This window comes from Ranitomeya imitator, chromosome 6, assembly GCF_032444005.1.
Source record: "Ranitomeya imitator isolate aRanImi1 chromosome 6, aRanImi1.pri, whole genome shotgun sequence".
NCBI classification, from domain to species: Eukaryota; Metazoa; Chordata; class Amphibia; order Anura; family Dendrobatidae; genus Ranitomeya; species Ranitomeya imitator.
In genome coordinates, this window is record NC_091287.1 from 199,716,895 (window position 1) to 199,743,050 (window position 26,156).

General features: G+C 43.5%; 1 protein-coding gene across 1 annotated transcript in view; it reads right to left on the bottom strand.

The window, feature by feature from the left end:
* TRIO (trio Rho guanine nucleotide exchange factor) overlaps window positions 1–26,156 on the bottom strand; it is a 2,940,676-nt gene that overhangs the window by 2,656,901 nt on the left and 257,619 nt on the right.

Below are 26,156 nucleotides of genomic sequence, written 5' to 3' on the forward strand. Positions count from 1 at the left end.
GCCAATCCGACCTGTGACGCATATGCTGTGTCATAGAACGATTGTGTCCCTGCAGATCGGGTGAAAAGGTTAACTCCAATTTCACCCGATCTACAGGGACAGGGGGAGTGGTAATTTAGCCCAGGGGGGGTGGCTTTGCCCCCCCATGGCTACGATCGCTTTGATTGGCTGTAGAAAGTGATGTTTCACTTTCAATCAGAGCAATAGTAATATTTCACTAATGAAAATTGGTGAAATGTTACAATCCAGCCATGGTCGATGCTGCAATAGCATCAGCCATGGCTGGAGATCGCGATCTGTCCCCCCCCACCGATCTCCTCCCCTCTGTCCGGTCATTAGCTGTCCTTCGCTCCCCTCCGTCCTCCTGTCTGCTCCCCCGCAGTCCGATCTCCCCCTCACGCTGTCAGATCTCTCCCATCATACTTACCGACCTCCCGTGTCCCTCCCGGTGTCCGTCCGTCTGCTCCATGGGCGCCGCCATTTTGCAGTGCGCCCGCCAAATCTGCCGGCCGGCAGATTCGTTACAAGTACATTTTGATTGCTGTGATAGAACCTATCACAGCAATCAAAATAAAAAAAATACTAAATACCCCCCCCCCCCCTTTATCACCCCCATAGGTAGGGACAAAAATAAAACAAAGAAAATATTTTTTTTCCCCACTAGGGTTAGGGCTAGGGTTAGGGCTAGAATTAGGGTTAGAACTAGAGTTAGGGTTAGAATTAGGCTGGGTTCACATTGCGTTAGTGGCAGTCCACTAACGGAATCTGTTACATAGCGCCACTAGCGCAATGTAACGGATCCGTTAGCGCAGCCATTGACCGCAATGTATTTAACGCATCACTAACGTATGCCAATTTTGGCATGCATTAGCGATGTCCCGTTATTTTCTGACGGACCTCGAACGCTGCTTGCAGCGTTTTTGGGTCTGTTCTCGCTAGCGCAGATCGGGCATCTGCGCTAGCGGGATCGCTAAACGCAATCCTTTTTGTACATTGTATTAGCGCATTCCATTAGCATATGCGCTAAATGGATTGCACTAACGCAATGTGAACCTAGCCTTAGGCTATGTGCACATGGTGCGGATTTGGCTGCGGATCCGCAACGGATTAGCCGCTGCGGATTCGTAGCACTTTTTCCATCAGCTTTACAGTACCATGTAAACCTATGGAAAACCAAATCCGCTGTGCCCATGGTGCGGAAAATACCACGCGGAAACGCTGTGTTGTATTTTCTGCAGCATGTCAATTCTTTGTGCGGATTCCGCAACGTTTTACACCTGTTCCTCAATAGGAATCCGCAAGTGAAATCCGCACAAAAAAACACTGGAAATCTGCAGGTAAAACACAGTGCCTTTTACCTGTGGATTTTTCAAAAATGGTGCGGAAAAATCTCACAATCCTCAACGTGGGCACATAGCCTTAGGGTTAGGGTTGGAATTAGAGTTAGGGTAGGAATTAGGGCTAGGGTTGGAAATAGGGTTAAGATTAGACTGTGGTTAGGGTTATGGCTAGGGGTGTGTTGGGTTAGGCTTGTGGTTAGGGTTGGGATTAGGGTTACGATTAGGGTTAGGGTTGGGATTAGGGTTAGGGGTGTGTTAGGGTTAGGGTTGTGATTAGGGTTATGGCTACAGTTGGGATTAGGGTTAGGGGTGTGTTGGGGTTAGTGTTGGAGTTAGAATTGAGGGGTTTCCACTATTTAGGCACATCAGGGGTCTCCAAACGCAACATGGCGCCACCATTGATTCCAGCCAATCTTGCGTTCAGAAAGTCAAATGGTGCTCCCTCCCTTCCGAGCCCTGACGTGCACCCAAACAGTGGTTTACCCCCACATATGGGGTACCAGCATACTCAGGACAAACTGGGAAACAATTATTGGGGTCCAATTTCTCCTGTTACCCTTGTGAAAATAAAATATTGCTTGCTAAAACATCATTTTTGAGGAAACAAAAATGATTTTATATTTTCACGGCTCTGCGTTGTAAACTTCTGTGAAGCACTTGGGGGTTCAAAGTGCTCACCACACATCTAGATAAGTTCCTTGGGGGGTCTAGTTTCCAAAATGGGGTCACTTGTGGGGGGTTTCTACTGTTTAGGCACATCAGGGGCTCTGCAAACGTAACGTGATGCCCGCAGATCATTCCATCAAAGTCAGCATTTCAAAAGTCACTACTTCCCTTTCGAGCCAATTTCTCCTGTTACTCTTGTAAAAATAAAAAATTGCGGGCTAAAAAATAATTTTTCAGGAAAGAAAAATTATTTTTTATTTTCAAGGCTCTGCATTATAAACTTCTGTGAAGCACTTGAGGGTTTTAAGTGGTCACCGCACATCTACATTAGTTCCATGGGAGGTCTAGTTTCCAATATAGGGTCACATGTGGGGGAGCTCCAATGTTTAGGCACACAGGGGCTCTCCAAACGCGACATGGTGTTATGACCTGGTGGTTAGAACAAGAATGGACCTGATGGTCAAGAGCACCCGGAAAGACCTGATAGCTACAAAAACACAGGACAAGCTCTGGGAAGTGGAATCTCTGCTGACCGCAATCCCTAATCCTATAACACACTAGAAATAGCCGTGGATTGCTCCTAACGCTCCCTATGCAACTCGTCACAGCCTCAGAACTAGCTAGCCCTAAAGATAGGAAAATAAAGCCTACCTTGCCTCAGAGAAATTCCCCAAAGGAAAAGGCAGCCCCCACATATATTGACTGTGAGTAAGATGAAATCACAAACACAGAGATGAAATAGATTTAGCAAAGAGAGGCCCGACTTACTGAACAGACAGAGGATAGGAAAGGTAATTTTGCAGTCAGCACAAAAACCTACAAAAAGCCACGCAGAGTGTGCAGGGGAAAAAAAACCTTCCGCACCGACTCACGGTGCGGAGGCGCCCCTCTGCGTCCCAGAGCTTCCAGCAAGCAAGGCAATATTCACAATAGCAAGCTGGACAGAAAATATAGCAAACAAGAAAATAGCAAAGAGGAACTTTCAATGGCCACTCTAAGCTGTATCAATGGCCACTCTAAGCTGAATGAGCCTGCCATCGTCAGATCGCAAATGCTAAGCAGCTTGAGGCTGGGCAAGTATCAGCATGGGAGACTGGCTGGGAATCCCTGGTACCGTTGACGTGCCTTTTATGAATTGCTTGCCTGAGGAGGTGGTGATGGCGAACTCAGTCGAGGGGTTCAAGAGAGGCCTGGATGTCTTCCTGGAGCAGAACAATATTGTATCATACAATTATTAGGTTCTGTAGAAGGACGTAGATCTGGGGATTTATTATGATGGAATATAGGCTGAACTGGATGGACAAATGTCTTTTTTCGGCCTTACTAACTATGTTACTATGTTACTATGTAACTTAGCTTCTGCTGGAGTAAACAGGTAACCAGAACGATCCAGGAGCGAACTAGACCAATAGTAAAACATTGACAGCTGGCATGGGGCAAAGATCTAAGTGGAGTTAAATAGAGCAGCCCACTAACGACTTAGCCTCGTCACCTGTGGAAGGAAACTCAGAAACACCCACAGCCACCAGAGGAAGACCATGGACAGAACCAGCCGAAGTACCATTCATGACCACAGGAGGGAGCCCGACAACAGAATTCACAAGAGGAGAGCTCCAATGTTTAGGCACACAGGGGCTCTCCAAACGCGACATGGTGTCCGCTAACGATTGGAGCTAATTTTTCATTCAAAAAGTCCCTTCCGAGCCCTGCCGTGTGCCCAAACAGTGGTTTACCCCCACATTTGAGGTATCAGTGTACTCAGGAGAAACTGCCCAATAAATTACAGGATCCATTTTATCCTTTTGCCCATGTGGAAATGAACAAATTGAGGCTAAAAGAAATCTTTTGTGGAAAAAAAAAGTACTTTTTCATTTTTACGGATCAATTTGTGAAGCACCTGGGGGGTTCAAAGTGCTCACTATGCATCTAGATAAGCTACTTTGGGGGTCTAGTTTCCAAAATGGGGTCACATGTGGGGGAGCTCCAATGCTTAGGCACACAGGGGCTCTCCAAACCCGACATGGTGTCCGCTAATGATTGGAGCTAATTTTTAATTCAAAAGTCAAATGGCGCTCCTTCCCTTCCGAGCCTTGCCGTGTGCACAAACAGTGGTTTGTGACGATATATGAGGTATCGTTGTACTGAGGAGAAATTGCCCAACACGTTAGGATCCATTTTATCCTGTTGCCCATGTGAAAATGAAAAAATTGAGGCTGAAAGAATTTTTTTGTGAAAAAAAAGTACTTTTTTATTTTTACGGATCAATTTGTGAAGCACCTGGGGGTTCAAAGTGCTCACTATGCATCTAGATAAGCTACTTGGGGGGTCTAGTTTCCAACATGGGGTCATTTGTGGGGGAGCTCCAATATTTAGGCACACAGGGGCTCTCCAAACGCAACATGGTGTCCGCTAAAGATTGGAGTCAATTTTTCATTGAAAAAGTCCAATGGCGCTCCTTCCCTTCAGAGCCCTGTCGTGCGCTCAGACAGTGGTTCTCCCCACATATGGGGTATCGGCGTACTCAGGACAAATTGTACATTAACTTTTGGGGTCCAGTTTCCCTTTTTACCTTTGGAAAAATAAAAAAATTGTTGCTAAAACATTTTTGTGACTAAAAAGTTAAATGTTAATTTTTTCCTTCCATGTTGCTTCTGCTGCTGTGAAACACCTGAAGGGTTAATAAACTTCTTGAATGTGGTTTTGAGTACCTTGAGGGGTGCAGTTTTTAGAATGGTGTCAATTTTTGGTATTTTCAGCCATATAGACCCCTCAAACTGACTTCAAATGTGAAGTGGTCCCTAAAAAAATGGTTTTGTAAATTTCGTTGTAAAAATGAGAAATCGCTGGTCAAATCTTAACCCTTATAACTTCCTAGAAAAAAAAAAAGTTGTTTCCAAAATTGTGCTGATGTAAAGTAGACATGTGGGTAATGTTATTTGTTAACTATTTTGTGTCACATAACTCTCTCGTTTAACAGAATAAAAATTAAAAATTTGAAAATTGCGAAATTTTCAAAATTTTAGCCAAATTTCCATTTTTTTTTCACAAATAAGCGCAAGAATTATCGACCTAAATTTACTACTAACATGAAGCCCAATATGTCACGAAAAAACAATCTCAGAACCGCTAGGATTCATTGAAGCGTTCCTGAGTTATTACCTCATAAAGGGACACTGGTCCGAATTGTAAAAAACGGTCAGGTCATTAAGGTCAAAATAGGCTGGGCATGAAGGGGTTAATGACCTGGCCGTTTTTTGCAATTCTGACCAGTGTACCTTTATGAGGTAATAACTCGGGAACGCTTCAACGGATCCTCGCGGTTCTGAAGGAGACTGTTTTTTCGTGACATATTGGGCTTCATGTTAGTGGTAAGTTTAGGTCGATAATTCTTGCATTTATTTGTGAAAAAAATGTAAATTTGGTGAAAATTTTGAAAATTTTGCAATTTTCAAATTTTTTATTTTTATTCTGTTAAACGAGAGAGTTATGTAACAAAATAGTTAAATAACATTACCCACATGTCTACTTTACATCAGCACAATTTTGGAAACAAATTTTTGTTTTTCCTAGGAAGTTAATTAACCCTTCAGGTGCTTCACAGCAGCAGAAGCAACATGGAAGGAAAAAAGGAACATTTAACTTTTTAGTCACAAAAATGTTTTAGCAACAATTTTTTTATTTTCCCAAGGGTAAAAACAGAAACTGGACACCAGAAGTTATTGTACAATTTGTCCTGAGTATGCCGATATCCCACATGTTGGGGGGTACCACTGTTTGGGCGCACGACAGGGCTCGGAAGGGAAGGAGCGCCATTTGACTTTTTCAATGAAAAATTGGCTCCATTCTTTAGCGGACACCTTGTCGCGTTTGGAGAGCCCCTGTGTGCCTAAAAATTGGAGCTCCCCCACAACTGACCCCATTTTAGAAACTAGACCTCCAAGGAACTTATCTAGATGCATAGTGAGCACTTTGAACCCCCAGGTGCTTTACAAATTGATCCGTAAAAATGAAAAAGTACTTTTTTTTCACAAAAAATTTCTTTTAGCCACAATTTGTTCATTTCTACATGGGCAGCAGGATAAAATGGATCGTAAAATTTATTGGGCAATTTCTGCTGAGTACACTGATACCTCACATGTGGGAGCAAACCACTGTTTGGGCACACGGCAGGGCTCGGAAGGGAAGGAGCGCCATTTGACTTTTTGAATTAAAAAATAGCTCCAATCATTAGCGGACACCATGTCGCGTTTGGAGAGCCCCTGTGTGCCTAAACATTGGAGCTCCCCCACATGTGACCCCATTTTGGAAACTAGACCTCCCATGGAACTAATCTAGATGTGCGGTGACCACTTTAAACCCCCAAGTGCTTCACAGAAGTTTATAACGCAGATCCGGGAAAATAAAAAATTATTTTTCTTTCCTCAAAAATTATATTTTAGCCTGCAATATTTTATTTTCACAAGGGTAAAAGGAGAAATTGGACCTCAGTAGTTGTTGTCCAGTTTGTCCTGAGTACGCTGATACCCCATATATGGGGGGGGAACCACTGTTTGGGCACACGTCGGGGATCGGATGGGAAGTAGTGGCGTTTTGGAATGCAGACTTTGATGGAATGGTCTGCGGGCATCATATTACGTTTGCAGAGCCCATGATGTGCCTAAACAGTAGAAACCCCCCACAAGTGACCCCATTTTGGAAACTAGACCTCCAGTGGAACTAATCTAGATGTGTGGTGAGCACTTTGAACCCCCAAGTGCTTCACAGAAGTTTATAACGCAGAGCCGTGAAAATAAAAAATCATTTTTCTTTCCTCAAAAATTATGTTTTAGCAAGCAATTTTTTATTTTCACAAGGGTAGCAGGAGAAATTGGACACCAATAATTGTTGCCCAGTTTGTCCTGAGTATGCTGGTACCCCATATGTGGGGGGAAAACCACTGTTTGGGGGCACGTCGGGGCTCAGAAGGGAGGGAGAACCATTTGACTTTTTCAATGAAAAATTGGCTCCATTCTTTAGCGGTCACCATGTCGCGTTAGGAGAGCCCCTGTGTGTCTAAACATTGGAGCTCCCCTACAAGTGACCGCAATTTGGAAACTAGACCCCCCAAAGAGCTTATCTAGGTGCATAGTGAGCACTTTGATCCCCCAGGTGCTTCACAAATTGATCCGCAAAAATGAAAAAAGTACTTTTTTCCACAAAAGATTTCTTTTAGCCTCAATTTTTTCATTTTCACATGGGCAACAGGAAAAAATAGATCCGAAAATGTGTTGGGCAATTTCTCCTGAGTACACCGATACCTCACATGTGGGGGTAAACCACTGTTTGTGCACATGGCAAGGCTTGGAAGGGAAGGAGCGCCATTTGACTTTTTGAATGAAAAAGTAGCTCCAATCGATAGCGGACACCATGTCGCGTTTGGAGAGCCCCTGTGTGCCTAAACATTGGAGCTCCCCCACATGTGACCCCATTTTGGAATCTAGACCTCCCATGGAACTAATGTAGATGTGCGGTGACCACTTTAAGCCCCCAAATGCTTCAGAGAAGTTTATAATGCAAAGCCGTAAAAATGAAAAATCATTTTTCTTTCCTCAAAAATTATTTTTTAGCCTGCAATTTGTTATTTTCACAAGATTAACAGGAGAAATTGGACCCCAAAAGTTGTTGTCCAGTTTGTCCGGAGTACGCTGGTACCCCATATGTGGGGGTAAACCACTGGTTGGGCGCACGTTGGGGCTCGGAAGGGAGGTAGCACCATTTGACTTTTTGAACGCAAGATTGGCTGGAATCAATGGTGGCGCCATGTTGCGTTTGGAGAACCCTGATGTGCCTAAACAGTGGAAACCCCTCAATTCTAACTCCAACACTAACCCCAACACACCCCTAACCCTTATCCCAACTGTAGCCATAACCCTAATCACAACCCTAACCCCAACACACCCCTAACCACAACCCTAACCGCAACACACCCGTCACCCCAATCCCAACCCTAATCCTAATTCCAACCCTAAACACAACTTTAACCCCAACACACCCCTAACCCTATCCATAACCCTAACCACAAGCCTAATCTTAACCCCATTTCCAACCCTAGCCCTAATTCCAACCCTAACCCTAAGGCTATGTGCTCACGTTGCGGATTCGTGTGAGATTTTTCCGCACGGATTTTGAAAAATCCGCAGGTAAAAGGCACTGCGTTTTACCTGCGGATTTCCAGTGTTTTTTTGTGCGGATTTCACCTGCGGATTCCTATTGAGGAACAGGTGTAAAACGCTGCGGAATCCGCACAAAATTGACATGCTGCGGAAAATACAGCGCAGCGTTCCTGCACGCACGGTATTTTCCGCATCATGGGCACAGCGGATTTGTTTTTAAATAGGTTTACATGGTACTGTAAACCTGATGAAAAACTGCTACGAATCCGCAGCGGAAAATCCGCACCGTGTGCACATACCCTAACCCTAGTTCTAACTCTAACCCTAGTTCTAACCCTAACCCTAGTGGAAAAAGAAATATTTTCTTTATTTTATTATTGTCCGTACCTACGGGAGTGATAAGGGGGGGGGGGGGTCATTTACTATTTTTTTTTTATTTTGATCACTGTGATAAAACCTACCTGAAACGAATCTGCCGGCCAGCAGACTCGGCGTGCGCACTGCGCATGCGCCCGCCATTTTGGAAGTTGGCGGCGCCCATTGAGAAGACGGACGGACACCGGGAGGCTCGGTAAGTATGAGGGTGGAAGATCGGAGCATGGGGGAGGATCGGAGGACGGGGGTGGGATCGGAGCACGGGGGGAGCAGACAGGACGACGGAGGGGAGTGGAGCACAGGATGGAGGTCCGGGGAGGAGATCGTGGCGGTGGGGGGGGGGGGGACATCAGGGTTTCCAGCCATGGCTGATGATATTGAAGCATCGGTCATGGCTGGATTGTAATATTTCACCAGTTTTCATAGGTGAAATATTACAAATCACTCTGATTGGCTGTTGAAAGCGAAACTGCCAATCAGAGCGATCGTAGCAACGGGGGGGGGGGGGGTGAAGCCTCCCCCCCTGGGTTGAAGTACCACTCCCCCTGTCCCTGCAGATCGGGTGAAATTGGAGTTAACCCTTTCACCCGATCTGCAGGGACGCGATCCCTCCATGAAGCCACATACGCGTCACAAGTCGGATTGGTACCGACTTTCATGACGCCTACGTGGCGTCAAAGGTCGGGAAGGGGTTAAAGAACTTCAATCTCTATTGGGATCGCTGAATTTTGCTCTACGAATTATCCTAATAGGATGAATTTTTTCTAGACGGTCATATAACGCAACTAAGGGTTTGACATCTCTTACCTCTCATATTAGAGTTTCCGCTGATTTGAAAGAAGATGTGAAAACATGGTTGACATCTCTTTAAAATTTTAACGGGAAATCCTGCTGGCAATCTGCCTTTATTTCTGCGTATTCTTTTCCTTTTACTGTTTTGGTCTATTCCACTTACGGCTGTCGAATTTTGTTTGCATCACATTGGTTTTCCCATCAATGACCAATTAAATGGGTTGAGTCTCACTTTACCGACAACAGGATGGTCTTGGAACTTTTTTCAATTTTCTTAGGACTCTATTTACGGGATTCCTTGATGCAAAATTCTAGGATTATTGTTTTTTTCAACGGATTAAGAAGCAATTTTTTCCATCAATACTCAGTCTTCAAAGAATATATGGGCCTCGAGGATTTTGAGGCATTTAGTTTAAATATGCTTAAAATTTAGTATTTGGATTAAAGCAAATTTAGGTAAGAGAAAATAGGAGTTGGCTAGTATTTCTCTTTGTAAGCACGAGTGGTCAATTTTTCGCCAACAGGTGCCCAACGCGGATTTGGAAGCAACTGCCTGCCCACAGTCGATTTGGGACGTAATTTCAATCTGCTATCGTATTTTATTAAGAATTCCCTGTCGGAAAGATCATGGGCCGATTATTCTGCCGCATGGTTAAAATGGGTGAATTTTTGTGTGCTTCATAATTTCAACTCAACAGTTTCTAATGCTTTATCTGGCTTAAAATTTGCAGAGTCATTAACTGAAATAGGTCTCTCTTAGTCCAGCATCACACTCAGTGTAGGGAAATATGGTCCGTATTTTACACGTGTAATACGCAGAAATTATCCCAAAACAGTGATCCGTATGTCATCCATAGGCAGGGTGTGGCAGCACATTTTGCGCATGTCATCCTCCGTATGTAATCCGTATAGCATCCGTACAGCGAGATTTTATCGCCAGCTTGCAAAACGGACATACAATGGATCCATGGGCTCAAATATTCATGAAGACATATATAGTCTAATATATATATATATATATATATATATATATATATATATATATATATATAAATACATACACAGTACAATCCAAAAGTTTGGACACACCTCATTTAAAGAATTTTCTGCATTTTCATGACTATGAAAATTGTAAATGCACACCGAAGGCATCAAAACTATGAATTAACACATGTGGAATTATATACTTAACAAAAAAGTGTGAAACAACTGAAAATATGTCTTATATTCTAGGTTCTTCAGGTTTTGCTTTGATGACTACTTTGCACACTCTTGGCATTCTCTTGATGAGCTTCAAGAGGTAGTCACCAGAAATGGTCTTCCAACAATCTTGAAGGAGTTCCCAGAGATGCTTAGAACTTGTTGGCCCTTTTGCCTTCACTCTGCGGTCCAGCTCACCCCAAACCATCTCGATTGGGTTCAGGTCTGGTGACTGTGGAGGCCAGGTCATCTGGCGTAGCACCCCATCACTCTCCTTCTTGGACAAATACCCCTTACACAGCCTGAAGGTGTGTTTGGGGTCATTGTCCTGTTGAAAAAAAAATGATGGTCCAACTAAATGCAAACTGGATGGAATAGCATGCCGCTGCAAGATGCTGTGGTAGACATGCTGGTTCAGTATACCTTCAAATTTGAATAAATCCCCAACAGTGTCAACAGCAAAGCACCCCCACACCATCACACCTCCTCCTCCATGCTTCACGGTGGTAACCAGGCATGTAGAGTCCATCCGTTCACCTTTTCTGCGCCGCAGAAAGACATGGTGGTTGGAACCAAAGATCTCAAATTTGGACTCATCAGACCAAAGCACAGATTTCCTCTGGTCTAATGTCCATTCCTTGTGTTCTTTAGCCCAAACAAGTCTCTTCTGCTTGTTGCCTGTCCTTAGCAGTGGTTTCCTAGCAGCTATTTTACCATGAAGGCCTGCTGCACAGTCTCCTCTTAACAGTTGTTGTAGAGATGTGTCTGCTGCTAGAACTGTGTGGCGTTGACCTGGTCTCTAATCTGAGCTGCTGTTAACCCCTTCATGACCCAGCCTATTTTGACCTTAAAGGGAACCTGTCACCTGAATTTGGCGGGACTGGTTTTGGGTCATATGGGCGGAGTTTTTGGGTGTTTGATTCACCCTTTCCTTACCCGCTGGCTGCATGCTGGCTGCAATATTTAATTGAAGTTCATTCTCTGTCCTCCATAGTACACGCCTGCACAAGGCAAGATTGCTTTGCACAGGCGTGTACTATGGAGGACAGAGAATGAACTTCAATTAAATATTGCAGCCAGCATGCAGCCAGCGGGTAAGGAAAGGGTGAATCAAACACCCAAAAACTCCGCCCATATGACCCAAAACCAGTCCCGCCAAATTCAGGTGACAGAGTCCCTTTAAAGACCTTGCCGTTTTTTGCAATTCTGACCAGTGTCCCTTTATGAGGTAATAACTCAGGAACGCTTCAACGGATCCTAGCGGTTCTGAGATTGTTTTTTCGTGACATATTGGGCTTCATGTTAGTGGTAAATTTAGGTCAATAAATTCTGTGTTTATTTGTGATAAAAACGGAAATTTGGCGAAAATTTTGAAAATTTCGCAATTTTCACATTTTGAATTTTTATTCTGTTAAACCAGAGAGATATGTGACACAAAATAGTTAATAAATAACATTTCCCACATGTTTACTTTACATCAGCACAATTTTGGAAACAAAATTTTTTTTGTTAGGAAGTTATAAGGGTTAAAATTTGACCAGCGATTTGTCATTTTTATAACGAAATTTACAAAACCATTTTTTTTAGGGACCACCTCACATTTGAAGTCAGTTTGAAGGGTCTATATGGCTGAAAATACCCAAAAGTGACACCATTCTAAAAACTGCACCCCTCAAGGTACTCAAAAATTATCTTTTAGCAACAATTTTTTTTATTTTCCCAAAGGTAAAAGGAGAAACTGAACCACGAAAGTTGTTGTCCAATTTGTCCTGAGTACGCTGATACCTCATATGTGGGGGTAAACCACTGTTTGGGCGCACGGCAGGGCTTGGAAGGGAAGGAGCGCCATTTGACTTTTTGAATCAAAAATTGGCTCCACTCTTTAGCGGACACCATGTCACGTTTGGAGAGCCCCCGTGTGCCTAAAAATTGGAGCTCCTCCACAAGTGACCCCATTTTGGAAACTAGATGCCCCAAGGAACTTATGTAGATGCATAGTGAGCACTTTGAACCCCCAGGTGCTTCACAAATTGATCCGTAAAAATGAAAAAGTACTTTTTTTTCACAAAAAAATTCTTTTAGCCTCAATTTTTTCATTTTCACATGGGCAACAGGATAAAATGGATCCTAAAATGTGTTGGGCAATTTCTCCTGAGTACACCAATACCTCACATGTGGGGGTAAACCACTGTTTGGGCACATGGTAAGGCTCGGAAGGGAAGGAGCGCCATTTGACTTTTTGAATGAAAAATTATTTCCATCGTTAGCGGACACCATGTCGCGTTTGGATAGCTCCTGTGTGCCTAAACATTGGCGCTCCCCCACAAGTGGCCCCATTTTGGAAACTAGACCCCCCAAGGAACTTATTTAGATGCCTAGTGAGCACTTTAAACCCTCAGGTGCTTCACAAATTGATCTGTAAAAATGAAAAAGTACTTTTTTTTTCACGAAAAAATTATTTTCGCCTCAATTTTTTCATTTTCACATGGGCAGTAGGATAAAATGGATCATAAAATTTGTTGGGCAATTTCTCCCACGTACGCCGATACCTCATATGTGGGGGTAAACCACTGTTTGGGCACTCGGCAGGGCTCGGAAGGGAAGGCGCGCCATTTGACTTTTTGAATGGAAAATTAGCTCCAATTGTTAGCGGACACCATGTCGCGTTTGGAGAGCCCCTGTGTGCCTAAACATTGGAGCTCCCCCACAAGTGACCCCATTTTGGAAACTAGACCCCCCATGGAACTAATGTAGATGTGCGGTGACCACTTTAAGCCCCCAAATGCTTCAGAGAAGTTTATAACGCAAAGCCGTAAAAATGAAAAATCATTTTTCTTTCCTCAAAAATGATTTTTTAGCCTGGAATTTCCTATTTTGCCAAGGATAATAGGAGAAATTGGACCCCAAATATTGTTGTCCAGTTTGTCCTGAGTACGCTGACACCCCATATGTGGGGGTAAACCACTGTTTGGGCGCACGGCAGGGCTCGGAAGGGATGGCACGCCATTTGGCTTTTTAAATGGAAAATTAGCTCCAATTGTTAGCGGACACCATGTCGCGTTTGGAGAGCCCATGTGTGCCTAAACATTGGAGATCCCCCAGTAATGACCCCATTTTGGAAACTAGACCCCCAAAGGAACTAATCTAGATGTGTGGTGAGGACTTTGAACCCCCAAGTGCTTCACAGAAGTTTATAACGCAGAGACATGAAAATAAAAAAATAAAAAATATTTTCTCAAAAATGATCTTTTAGCCTGCAATTTTTTATTTTCCCAAGGGTAACAGGAGAAATTTGACCCCAAAAGTTGTTGTCCAGTTTCTCCTGAGTACGCGGATACCCCATATGTGGGGGTAAATCACTGTTTGGGCACATGCCGGGGCTCGGAAGTGAAGTAGTGACGTTTTGAAATGCAGACTTTGATGGAATGCTCTGTGGGCGTCACGTAGCGTTTGCAGAGCCCCTGATGTGGCTTAACAGTAGAAACCCCCCCACAAGTGACCCCATTTTGGAAACTAGACCCCCAAAGGAACTTATCTAGATGTGTGGTGAGCACTTTGAACCCCCAAGTGCTTCACAGAAGTTTATAATGCAGAGCCGTGAAAATAATAAATACGTTTTCTTTCCTCAAAAATAATTATTTAGCCCAGAATTTTTTAATTTTCCCAAGGGTAACAGGAGAAATTTGACCCCAATATTTGTTGTCCAGTTTCTCCTGAGTACGGTGATACCCCATATGTGGGGGTAAACTACTGTTTGGGCACATGCCGGGGCTCGGAATTGAAGTAGTGACGTTTTGAAATGCAGACTTTGATGGAATGCTCTGCGGGCGTCACGTTGCGTTTGCAGAGCCCCTGATGTGCCTAAACAGTAGAAACCCCCCCACAAGTGACCCCATTTTGGAAACTAGACCCCGAAAGGAACTTATCTAGATGTGTGGTGAGCACTTTGAACCCCCAAGTGCTTCATAGAAGTTTATAATGCAGAGCCGTGAAAATAATAAATACGTTTTCTTTCCTCAAAAATAATTATTTAGCCCAGAATTTTTTATTTTCCCGAGGGTAACAGGAGAAATTTGACCCCAAAAGTTGTTGTCCAGTTTCTCCTGAGTACGCTGATACCCCATGTGTGGGGGTAAACCACTGTTTGGGCACACGTCGGGGCTCAGAAGAGAAGTAGTGACTTTTGAAATGCAGACTTTGATGGAATGGTCTGTGGGCGTCACATTGCGATTGCAGAGCCCCTGGTGTAGAAACCCCCCACATGTGACCCCATTTTAGAAACTAGACCCCCCAAGGAACTTATCTAGATATGTGGTGAGCACTTTGAACCCCCAAGTGCTTCACAGACGTTTACAACGCAGAGCCGTGAAAATAAAAAATAATTTTTCTTTCCTCAAAAATGATGTTTTAGCAAGCATTTTTTTAGATTCACAAGGGTAACAGGAGAAATTGGACCCCAGTAATTGTTGCGCAGTTTATCCTGAGTATGCTGGTACCCCATATGTGGGGGTAAACCACTGTTTGGGCACACGTCAGGGCTCGGAATTGAGGGAGCACTATTTGACTTTTTGAATACGAGATTGGCTGGAATCAATGGTGGTGCCATGTTGCGTTTGGAGACCCCTGATGTGCCTAAACAGTGGTAACCCCTCAATTCTAACTCCAACACACCCCTAACCCTAATCCCAACTGTAGCCATAACCCTAATCACAACCCTAACCACAACCCTAATTCCAACCCTAACCCTAAGGCTATGTGCCCACGTTGCGGATTCGTGTGAGATATTTCCGCACCATTTTTGAAAAATCCGCGGGTAAAAAGGCACTGCGTTTTACCTGCGGATTTTCCGCGGATTTCCAGTGTTTTTTGTGCGGATTTCACCTGCGGATTCCTATTGAGGAACAGGTGTAAAACGCTGCGGAATCCGCACAAAGAATTGACATGCTGCGGAAAATACAACGCAGCGCTTCCGCGCGGTATTTTCCGCACCATGGGCACAGCGGATTTGGTTTTTCATATGTTTACATGGTACTGTAAACCTGATGGAACACTGCTGCGAATTCGCAGCCAAATCCGCACCATGTGCACATGGCCTAATTCTAAAGGTATGTGCACACGCTGCAGAAAACGCTGCGGATCCGTAGCAGTTTCCCATGAGTTTACAGTTCAATGTAAACCTACGGGAAACAAAAATCGCTGTACACTTCATTGTGCGGATTCCGCAGCGGTTTTACAACTGCTCCAATAGAAAATCGCGATTGTAAAACCGCAGTGAAATGCGCAGAAAAAAAACGCGGTAAATCCGCCATAAATCCGCAGCAGTTTAGCACTGCGGATTTATCAAATCCGCAGCGGAAAAATCCGCAGAGGACCAGAATACGTGTGCACATACCGAAACCCTAACCCTAGCCCTACCCCTAACCCTACCCCTACCCCTACCCCTACCCCTAGCCCTAACATTAGTGGAAAAAAAAAATTTCTTTATTTTTTTATTGTCCCTACCTATGGAGGTGACAAAGGGGGGGGGGTCATTTATTATTTTTTTTATTTTGATCACTGAGATATAATCTATCTCAGTGATCAAAATGCACTTTGGAACGAATCTGCCGGCCGGCAGATTCGGCGGGCGCACTGCGCATGCGCCCGCCATTTTGGAAGATGGCGGCGCCCAGGGAGAAGACGGACGGGACCCCGGCAGGATCGGTAAGTATGATGGGGTGGGGGGGACCACGGGGGAGGATCGGAGCACGGGGGGGAATCGGAGCGTGGCAGGCGTGGAACGGAGCACGGGGGGCGTGGAATGGAGCACGGGGGCTGGAACGGAGCACGGGGGGGGGAACGGAGCACGGGGGGTGGATCGGAGTGCAGGGGGGGGTGATTGGAGCACGGGGGGGTGATTGGAGCACGGGGGGAGCGGACAAGAGCACGGGGGGGAGCGGAGCACTGGACAGTTTCACTTTCAACAGCCAATCAGAGCGATCGTAGCCACGAGAGGGTGAAGCCACCCCCCCCCCCTGGGCTAAACTACCACTCCCCCTGTCCCTGCAGATCGGGTGAAATGGGAGTTAACCCTTTCACCCGATCTGCAGGGACGCGATCTTTCCATGACGCCACATAGGCGTCATGGGTCGGATTGGCACCGACTTTCATGACGCCTACGTGGCATCAAAGGTCGGGAAGGGGTTAACCTGCGATTTCTGAGGCTGGTGACTCGGATAAACTTATCCTCAGAAGCAGAGGTGATTCTTGGTCTTCCTTTCCTGGGGCGGTCCTCATGTGAGCCAGTTTCTTTGTATCGATTGATAGGTTTTGCCACTGCACTTGGGGACACTTTCAAAGTTTTCCCAATTAAAAGCTGGTAATTCAATTGCTGGCTTTTGCTGTCTCCTTCCCAAACCCGACAGGATATGAGACATGGTTTACATACAGTAAACCATTTCATATCCCTTATCTTTTAACATATTCCTCACTAATAATGTTCCAAGTGTCTGTGTGCAAAATTTGGGGGCTCTAGCTGTTAAAATAAAGGGTTAAATCACGGAAAAAAATCGGCATGGGCTCCCGTGCAATTTTCTCTGCCAGAGTGGGAAAGCCAGTGACTGAGGGCAGATTTTAATAGCCTGGAGAGGGACCATGGTTATTGCCCTCCCACCACCCCCCCCCCCCCCCCCCCCCCCCGGCTAAAAACCTCTGCCCACAGCCACCCCAGAAAAAGCACATCTGTAAGATGCGCCTATACTGGCACTTAGCCTCTCTCTTTCCCACTCCCGTAGAGCGGTGGGATATGGGGTAATAAAGGGTTAATGTCACCTTGCTATTGTAAGGTGACATTAAGCCTGGTTAATAATGGAGAGGTGTCAATAATTCACCTATCCAATATTAATCCAGTAGTAGTAAATGGTTAATAAAACACACACACATTAGGAAAAGGGTATTTTATTGAAATAAAGACACTGGGTTTTGTAATAGTTTATTATATTCTCAATCCAAATGATGACCCTTGTTCTGTAAAAAAGGAAAAATAGAAAACAGCAATGTCCCATACCTTTCCGCTGTTACAGTCATGTCCCACGCTGTAAATCCATCTGAAGGAGTTAAATAATTTTACAAGCAGGAGCCTGCTAATGCAGCCGCCCCGTCTATAAAAACTGGGGAATGAATGAAAAGAAGGGGAACTTAGCTACCTAGACTTGCAGTGCTGCGCCCCCTGCTGTTTTTTTTAAATTATTTTTAACATTACATCTTCTTACTATTGATGCCGCATAGGCAGCATCAATAGTAAAAGTTGGGGAGACACAGGGTTAATAGCGGCGGTAACGGAGTGCGTTACCCGTGGCATAACGTGGTCCGTTACCGCCGCCATTAACCCTGTGTGAGCGGTGAGTGGAGGGGAGTATGCGGGTGCCGGTCACTGACCGCGGGTAGTAAGGAGCGGCCATTTTCTTCCGGACTGTGCCCGCCGCTGATTGGTCGTGGCTGTTTGCTGCGACCAATCAGTGACTTGGATTTCCAGGACAGACAGAGGCCGCGACCAATGAATATCCATGACAGACAGACAGGAAAAAGACAGACAGACGGAAGTGACCTTAGACAATTATATAGTAGATATATATATGTGTCTCACTGAGATATATATATATATATATATATATATATACCCCTATACTATGTGTAGACATTTATTCTATCTATTCTAATAAAACCTGTCAGTGTGATTTTACTGTACACCGCACTGAATTACCGGCTTTTCTATAGAACACCGCTGCGTATTTCTCGCAAGTCACACTGTTGGTCTGTGTGTAATCCGTATTTTTCTCACCCCCATTGACTTTCATTGGTGGATTTTTTGCGCAATACGCTGACAAACGCAGCATGCTGCGATTTTCTACACCCGTAAAATACAAAAACAAAGAACACACAACCAAACTAATGCCCAAGTAATCAATTCAAATAAATTTATTAATCAAAGAATACACCAAATGGTAGGGGGAAAAGAAACCAATCCATCACATCACATCCAGGAGACAGTAGCGCTACAGGTAACTTCAGCTCCAGACACTCCATTTAAGCCATTGGGCTGCAATATATGATTCACTTCTTGTGACATTTGTCACAGTGTCTCAATTGATTCAGCAGTCACCTGTACGTATTACAGTGTAAGCACATATGTAGCCGCACATTTTGCACTTTTTAGTTACATCTTGGCCAAATTTTCTGGCACTAGTTGCACTTTAACGCTGGTTTCTATTTACGGTATATTAACACGCCTTTTACTGCAATTGCAGTTATTAGATCTACCTTAGCCTGTAAAGCATTTCAGGTCTCTTTTTTAAGGTGTACCATTTCCTTTCCATATTCATCAGTTCAGTGTGCATATACTCTTCCAGTTCTGTGTTTGGTTACATATTTATTTATTTATTAATATTACGCCATCACTTTACCATTCCAGGACTGTATTTTGCTCTGTCTCCTTGGTGTTGTGCCCCTTTCTTTGGTTTCTTTTCCCCCTACCAATTGGTGTATTCTTTGATTAATAAATTTATTTGAATTGATTACTTGGGCATTAGTTCGGTTGTGTGTTCTTTGTTTTCGTATATTTCCTCCGATTTGTCCTCACTATATCCATCCCGGGATACACATGATATATATATATATATATCTTATCTCTCTGTTGGTTTGTCCTACTAAGTGACTGAAGTACCTATGTATCCCTTGTCTTGAGTTTTTTCATCTAATTACCCGTAAAATACAGCAGAGAAATATACGGCAGATAGGAGCTGCCCCATAGAGAATCATTGGTCAGTGTGCAATGCTTAGTTTTTGCGCCTCTCATACGTCCGTAAAATTCTCTAGTGTGACGCCGGCCTTATTCAGCAATAGCGAAATCTCTCACAGGGGTCTCATTTTTTCCCATTATTTCCCAAATTAGCAATTTTCTTTTTTTTTTTTTTTTTTAATGACAGATTTTTAATGATTTGGGTCCTAATGAATCAGAAACAGAATTTGCAAAAAATTTTTCAAGTACGGATTTTTCAGAAAAGGGCGTCCCAATATTCAATTAAAAATGACAATGACATGATTTCCTATTTTGAAAACATTCATTTTACAAACACAACACAAAAAATTGGACCTAAATGTAAAATCTTAGATGCTAGAAGCTAAAGATTAGGTGTCCCAAAAACAGGACATTGGTAGATAATGGGTTAAACTAATGGGTAGTGCTCCACTAATAATAATAATCTTTATTTTTATATAGCGCTAACATATTCCGCAGCGCTTTACATTTTGCACACATTATCATCACTGTCCCCGATGGGGCTTACAATCTAAATTCCCTATCTTTGTAATGTTCCCTGTCTTTGTAATGTGGGAGGAAACCGGAGCGCCCGGAGGAAACCCACGCAAACACGGAGAGAACATACAAACTCTTTGCAAATGTTGTCCTTGGTGGGGTTTGAACCCAGGACTCCAGCGCTGAAAGGCTGCTGTGCTAACCACTGCGCCACCGCTATTTTTCCCAGTGAAAAATTTTTTTAAAGGCCTGAAAAGGTCCAACTTTAAACCCGATTCAATGCATCCTATATCCTTTCAGCTATTAAAAGACCTTTGTTTATCGCTGTCAAATGTTTGTATTAGTTCGGATGAAAGTTTATTGTTTTATGCAGCATTTGTTTTGTCATTTTTTTTGGGCCCTGCGAGTTGGGGAGCTCGTGTCCGCTAAAAAAAATCTGAGCCTTCAGGTCTTTTAATTTCTGATTTGAAAATGCATGATTCATACATCATTTTATTCTTCAGGAAATCCAAAACTGATCTAATGGGCAGAGGGTCCAGATTAAAAATCAACTCTTTTTCTGACCCAGCGATATGTCCAGTAGCCATCATGAAACATTGGCTTCAAAGGAGACCAAATATCGATGGTTCTCTATTCATCCACATGGATAATACCCGTTACAATTTTTCAGTTCAACACTGTTTTAAAAAAATGTTTATATTTTTTAGGAATTGAACATCTGAAGATTACTTCTCATTCTTTCAGAATCGTCACTGTCACTGAGGCATCTAGGGCCGGTTTTGATTACATGATAAAACAATTGGGTAGATGGGATGCTAACAGATTCAAACTTTATGTTCGTCACGAGCTTTATGATTATTAATTGTTTATTTACTTTTCAGGTCCAATTATAGTATGGATTATTGGACATTCGTTTATTTTTTGGGCTGAGAAGAAGGCCAGTCAAAGATCTTATTCAGAGAATCTATCATTTAATACGTCTGACGTTCAAATCTTTTGGCACAGTATTCGTGGCACGAGATGGTCCAGCTTCTCCTTTGAGTTTAAAAAATGTTTTAATCTTTATCCGTTGCCAGATTAAGTTATTTTTCTTTTGTCAAGGAATGATCTTGGTAAAAGAAAAACCTTGGATTTGTTGGCTTTTATGAGATCGGATATTTGCTGTCTCAAGCAGGCATTTCCTTCTATTGGTTTTGTTTTTTTCTGAGATCATTCCTAGACTTTTATGGCCTGATAATAATTTTTTCTTTTTGGATAAAATTCGGAAAAGAGTGAATAGGAGTATGAGTACATTTTTACTGTTGGTTAATGGTTTTTCTTTTCAGCATAAAGATTTTGAAGATTTTTTACCAGGTCTCTTTAGGAAGGATCTGGTTCATTTATCAGACATTGGTTTAGATATTTTTAATCTAAATTTACAATCTATGGTTGAAAAATGGCTATGTGGTTTGGGGAGGGCGACGCATCGATGAGTCGTGGCTTTTGGGAAAATTGCCCATTTTATGGGTGGATTGGCTACTGATGTTTGGACTTATGGACATTTATATGAGTATTTTATTTAAATCTTTGTATTGCTTGGTTTTAAGCAACCCTAAATAAACATCACGGCCATTTTTCTTCCAAAATAATTTGTGTGGCGTTTTTATTTAATTTTATGAATAGGCCTTGTGTTGCCATGGTAGCCCTCCCCCGCCAAAAGAATGAAATAAAGGGGGGGTTTCATGGCAACACAGAGCTTGAATTGGATTTCATTCTAATGTTAAACAATCACACTTGTGGGCTTTAAATTTGAGTTCAAATAAAGGTCAATTCAAAAGTCCGTATTGTCAGCAGTTCTTGTTTAAACCGGTTTTGCCTGGCGTTATTGGCGCCTTTTTAACGGTTTTCTATTGGCTAATAACTGTTTTGGTGGGTGGTTTTACAAATATAAAAGGCCCTGTTTTTGGCTGGTTATCATCATTCTGTGGTGTTTATGAAGAAAAGAAGAAGATCCCACCCTCTCACTTTTGTTATTTATTTCGTCGTGATGTTTTTATTTGTGGGAAAATCCCCCATTTTATGGGTGGATTGGCTATTAGTATTTGGACTTATGCACACTTATATGAGTATCTTATTCAAATCTTTGTATTACTTGGTTTTAAGCAACCCTAAATAAACATCACGGCCATTTTTCTTCCAAAATATTTTGTGTGCGTTTTTATTTAAAGGGAACCTGTCACCCCGAAAATCACTGGTGAGGTACCGTATATACTTGAGTATAAGCCGAGATTTTCAGCCCAAATTTTTGGGCTGAAAGTGCCCCTCTCGGCTTATACTCGAGTCACGGTAGCGGTGGGGTCGGCGGGTGAGGGGGGAGAGGGCGCTGAGGTATACTTACCAGTCCCAGCGATCCTGACACTCCCCCTGCCGTCCCACGGTCTTCTGTGCTGCAGCTTCTTCCCCTCTTCAGCGGTCACGTGGGACCGCTCATTAGAAAAATGAATAGGCGGCTCCACCTACCATAGGGGTGGAGCCGCCTATTCATTTCTCTAATCAGCGGTAACGGTGACCGCTGATAAAGAAAGAGGCTGCGGCACCGAAGACAGCTGTGACAGGCAGAGGGAGCGTCAGGAGCGCTGGGAGCAGGTGAGTATGTAATATTCACCTGTCCGCGTTCCAGCCGCCGCTCCATCTTCCCGGCGTCGCTCCGCTCTGACTGTTCAGGTCAGATCAGTCAGTGCAGAGAGAGACGCCGGGACCGGACGCTGGGGAGCTGCAAGCAAGAAAGGTGAGTATGTGTTTTTTTTTGTTTTTTTTTATTGCAGCAGCGGCACAGATTTATGTGGAGCATCTATGGGACAAAATGAACGGTGCAGAGCACTGTATGGGGCACAGCTATGAGGATATATGAACGGTGCAGAGCACTGTATGGGGCACAGCTATAGGACAAAATGAACGGTGCAGAGCACTATATGGGGCACAGCTATGGGGAAATATGAATGGTGCAGAGCACTATATGGCACAGCTATGGGGAAATAATGATCTATTTTTATTTTTGAAATTCACCGGTAAATGCTGCATTTCCACCCTAAGCTTATACTCGAGTCAATAAGTTTTCCCAGTTTTTTGTGGCAAAATTAGGGGGGTCGGCTTATACTCGGGTCGGCTTATACTCGAGTATATACGGTAAGCCCACCGGCATCAGGGGCTTATCTGCAGCATTCTGTAATGCTGTAGATAAGCCCCCGATGTTACCTGAAAAAGGAGAAAAAGACGTTATATTATACTCACCCAGTTGCGGTCCCGCTGCTGGTCAGGTCAGATGGGCGTCTCTGGTCCGCTGCGGCACCTCCCATCTTCATTACAAGACATCCTCTTCTGATCTTCAGCCACGGCTCCGGCGCAGGCGTACTTTGCTCTGCCCTGTTGAGGGCAGATAAAGTACTGCAATGCGCAGGCGCCAGGCCTCTGACCTTTCCGGCGCCTGCGCACTGCAGTACTATCCTCTGCCCTCAAGAGGGCAGAGCAAAGTACGCCTGCGCCGGAGCCGTGTCTGAAGATCAGAAGAGGATGTCTTGTAATGAAGATGGGAGGCGCCGCAGCGGACCAGAGACGCCCATCCGACCTGACCAGCAGCGGGACCGCCCCTGGGTGAGTATAATATAACGTCTTTTTCTCCTTTTTCAAGTAACATCGGGGGCTTATCTACAGCATTACAGAACGCTGCAGATAAGCCCCTGATGCCGGTGGGCTTACCTCACCTGCGATTTTCGGGGTGACAGGTTCCCTTTAATTTTATGAATAGGTCTTCTGTTGCTATGTGCAAGTCGCCTATATTTCCATTGACAGACCTGAGAGCGGACAGACTTTTTTTGTGCATTGATTTGAAGCTTTTGTTGGGAACATCTTACATAACATTTAGGGTATGTGCACACGTTCAAGATTTTTCGCTATAAAAACACGATAAAACTGCGAGAAAAAAAAACACATAAATTAAGCATTCTATTATTAGAATGCAAACTGCAAGTTTTGTGCACATATTGTTTTTTTTTCCGCGGCGGAATCGCATTCCTGAAAAAAAAACAGCATGTTCATTATTTGTGCGGAATCACGGAGATTCCGCACACATAGGAATGCATTGATTCACTTACTTTCCACATGGGGCTATGCCCACCATGCGAGAATTAAGCTGATCATGTGCGGTTGGTACCCAGGGACTCTCCTCCAGGCCCTGGGAACCATATAATTGTTAAAAAAAAGAGAATTAAAATAAAAAATAGTGATATTCTCACCTTCCGACGTCCTCAGCAGTCTTCCCGCTTATCGCGATGGTCCCGTTCCCAATAATGTCTTGCGGCAATGACCTGTGATGACGTAGCGGTCTCGCAAGACCGCTACGTCATCACAGGTCATTCTCGCAATGCATTACTGGGAAGGGGAGCATCGCGTGCATCGGGAACGCTGCGGGGAACGCCGGAAGGTGAGAATATCACGATTTTTTGTTTTTTTTTAAATATTTTTAACATTAGATCTTTTTACTATTGACGCTGCATAGGCAGAATCAATAGTAAAAAGTTGGTCACACTTGTCAAATACAATGTTTGACAAGTGTGACCAACCTGTCAATCAGTTTTCCAAGTGATGCTACAGATCGCCTGGGAAACGCTAGCATTCTGCAAGCTAATTACGCTTGTAAAACGCTAGTGTTTAGCGGGAAAACGCATGCCAATTCCGCATGCGTTTTTCCCATGGCAGAGAGTTCCGGAATTGCCGGGGAAATTTCCGCGGCAATTCCGGACGTGTGCACATAGCCTAAGGATCACATTTGTCCGGCGCTCTTTGCTGAGCACTTACATCGTGGTTTCCATCTAAATCTCTGAGTGACATGATGCAGACGAAACCCCCTACAGATCCATTCACAAAAATAAGGCAGCATAGTTACTCTGGACTCCATCTAGCCTTTGCTCAGCTTTGTCCTTTTCAGAGGTGCAAAAACTGTGGCCGACAGCACTTTTATGTTAGCCTAAAAAGACAGACACCGCTTGATCATAGGCCAGACGGCATTCCAAAATGCCTCATTGTAGGGAATCTCCTGCCAGGGTTTCAGTCAAAATCACGTATTTCACGTATAAGCCAGTGAAAACGCACTCAGTGCAGAAAAAATATGCATCAAGCCCTACTGCAATCTTTGGAAGGTAGAAAGAAAAGAAAAAAACAGAATGTGAAGAGTTGTTTTGTATTGTTTTACACCATTCATTATGCAGTTTAAGTGCTTAGATTACTTTATTCTTCAGGTCGGTGCAAGTACAGCGATATCAGATTTATATAGTTTTATTGTTTGGATGCTGTCACACACTAAAAGACTTTTTTTTTCAGCATCGCCATATTTTGAGAGCCATAATTTTTCCATATTTCTGCCAAAAGAGTCATGTGACGGCTTTTTTTTTTTTGCAGGACAAGTTGACTGTTTATTCCTACCATTCAGGCACATGACATTCATTGCTTTTAATTGTAATTTTTGAAAGCCAGCATGAACACCAGCAGTTCAGATTTTTTTTTTTTTTTTACCATTCCATGTGTGGTAAGGCAGCTTTATTTTTCAGGTCAGTACGATTACAGTGAAACCTGATTTAAATAATTTTTCTCTGTTTTAATGCTTTGTACGCAATAAAAATCATTCTACAGAACAGAAAATTAGCTTTTGAATTGCTGTATTCTGAAAACTATAACTTTGTTATTGTTCCGCTAATTGAGCTGTATTGTGGCTTGTTTTTTTGCAGGACAAGATGATGGTTTCAGCGATACCATTTTTATTTGCATTTGTCTTTATGATTGTGTTTTATTCCACTTTTGGCTCGACGGTATGATGAAAAAAGCATAAATTTTTGTTGTTTTTTATTTTTTTATGGTGTTCACTAAAGAGTAGTGTTGAGCATTCCGATACCTGTGTATCAGATTTCCGATACTGAGTTCCGATACTTTTAAGATATCGAAAGTTCCTATAGTGCAATGATGCACTATAATGGAGTGTGGGCGGAGACTGCACGTCTGTGTGTGCGAGCGGGGTCTGTGCGGGCTGCCGGGGGTCTGTGCGGGCCTGCCGGGGGTCTGTGCGGGCCTGCCGGGGGTTGTGTGTGTGCAGGCATCGTCCGATGGGACTACAAGTCCCATTGGGCTATGCCTGCTACAATAACAGTGATTGACACATTAGACAATGATGGGACAGCAGTAGTCCCATCATCCGGCTAATGTGTTGAATGTAAAAAAAAAAAAAAAAAGAAACACAAGCATACATACTACATACAACATACTACATACATACAACATACATACAACATACTACATACATACAACATTCAT